A 2441-nucleotide genomic window follows, 5' to 3' on the forward strand; every position below is an offset into this window, starting at 1 on the left:
TACCCATTATCTAACCAATTAGTTAATGGTTCCCATTTCTGATAATGGATAAGCTCTTTGTTTTTGTTTATTGCGATTTGTAGTTCAATATTTCTATTTTCCCTGATCCAACTCTTATATGCGTATTATGTTGGATGAACCTTTTGAACCCTACATGTATATACATATTTTTTAAATAATAAAATAAAATGATTTAATAATATATTTTCCGGTTCACATAGACCTATAATACTATTTTTGACATTACAAACCAAATTGGCAATAAGTTTGCAATCACTTTGCAACAGTCTCCACAGTCTCTTTACAACAATACAGTTAACAAATAGGTGTTCTAATGTTTCGTCTTGGGGGAATTTATTATTTTCCATTTATACAGTTTTACATTAGTTGTTAAAACTCTGTGTAGAATTTTGTATTGGAATGCTCTAAGATCTGTGGAGATTGTTGTCTTGAAAGGTAGTTTGAAAATTACATTTTGTTTCATCCCATACAAATGTTGGAAATCTATGGCAATATTTGGCTCTTCAATAATGTTTTCACACAAAGACTTGTACACCTTTTTGCTCGTCAGTGTATTAATTGCAACATACGTAGAATTCCATTTGACTTTGTTTTGAAAATCACACCACTCATGGGTAGCATGAATGTTCTCTCTCCGGTCATCTGGTATTGCAGAGATTAGGCCTTGTATAGTATGGTATTCTGTCAAAGTGATACCTTTTACCTTCCAATATTGCCAGTCATGAAATTTTCCATACTTTTTTCCTTGCCAAACTTTTCAGATAGACTGTACGAAAGCCAATTTTTAAAAATCTATTGTTCCATAATATTTGTTTATCAATTTCAGATGTTGTTTTTGGAGTGTATGATGTCAGAGATGACCATTCCCGGATGATATCATAATAAAAAGGTGGGATTTGATTTTCAAATTCTGATTCATCATAGTTGCAAAAAAACACATGGTCCCCAAACTTTTTCAATAGTCCCTTCAATATATCCTTCCATCCGGCTTGGCTATCAGAAACAAACCGTTTCACCCACATAATCTGTTGTGCTTTAAAAAAGGAGTCCACCTCAATCATATTCAATCCACCCCTTTCAATATCTGAAATAAGGATGTTTCTTTTAATTTTATCCTTTCCATTCCAAATAAAATTGTAAATAATACTATTGATTTTTTTTATAATTGATTTTGGCACAGAAATCATTGATGCTAAATATATGAATTGGGAAAGGCCAAAGATTTTAAGGATCTGTATTTTACCAATTATTGAGAGTTTTCTTCTAGACCATAATGAGCATACCGACTTCAGACTGTTGATTTTCTTTGAAAAATTTTCTTCAATAGACATGTCAGATGCATATGTAAAAAAAACTCCCAAAATTGTTATTCCATTTGACCATTTAATATTTATTTTCTCTTTTGGTCTATGACCATACCCCAACAAAAGAGCCTCAGTTTTATCCTTATTTAAATTTAATCCTGAACATTTTCCAAATTTGTTAACTGTATTGAAGAGCGGTATCATTGAGGTGGGCTTAATTGTACAGGTTATGTCGTCTGCATACATTACTAACTTAATAATTTTGTTAAAGGTACCAATACCATTTATAGTTGGATTATTTCGAATACTGATTGCAAGTAATTCCACTACTGTTATAAACAGATAAGGGGACAAGGGGTCTCCCTGCCGCACACCTTTTGCAATGGGAAAGTAACCAGTTGACTTTCCATGATTCATCACGCAGGAAGAGATGCTACTGTAAAATGTTTTTACCCAATTTATAAAGGAATTACCAAAATTAAATACCTCCAATGTTTTTATCAGAAATTTGTGATCAACAGAATCAAAAACTTTTTTGAAATCCAGTGATATTAACACGCCATGTGTATTTTGATGTCTAGTTAGCCACATTACATCAATAACTGTGCGAATTGCATCACCTATAAATCTGTCCTTCACAAACGCACATTGGTCTGGGTGAATGATAGTTGGCAGGATGGTATAAATGCGGTTTGCAATTGCTTTAGGGGCTATCTTGACATCTGTATTAATGAGGGAGATTAGTCTATAGTTTTCAAGGAATGTTTTATCTTTGCCATTTTTAGCAATCAGGATTATGACCCCTTGTCTTTGCGACTCTGTTAACTGTCCCTTTCTATGAGAGTAATTTAAGCTATTGAGTAAATGTAAACTAATAATGTTCCAAAATGTTAGATAAAATTCAGCTGACAAGCCATCATTACCAGGTGTTTTATCTTTTGGTAATAAGGTTAAGGCTCTGAAACATTCATTCAAAGTTAGTGCTCCCTCACAAGACTGCTTTGCTTCCTCACCTAGGCAAGGGATGTTAGTACTATATAAAAATTGTTGAGCGCCCAGTTCTGATTCTATTAAATGATCTTTCGCATACAAATTCGAGTAGAACTCTTTAATATA

This window comes from Saccoglossus kowalevskii, chromosome 10, assembly GCF_978046115.1.
Source record: "Saccoglossus kowalevskii chromosome 10, keSacKowa6.1, whole genome shotgun sequence".
Lineage (NCBI taxonomy): Eukaryota > Metazoa > Hemichordata > Enteropneusta > Harrimaniidae > Saccoglossus > Saccoglossus kowalevskii.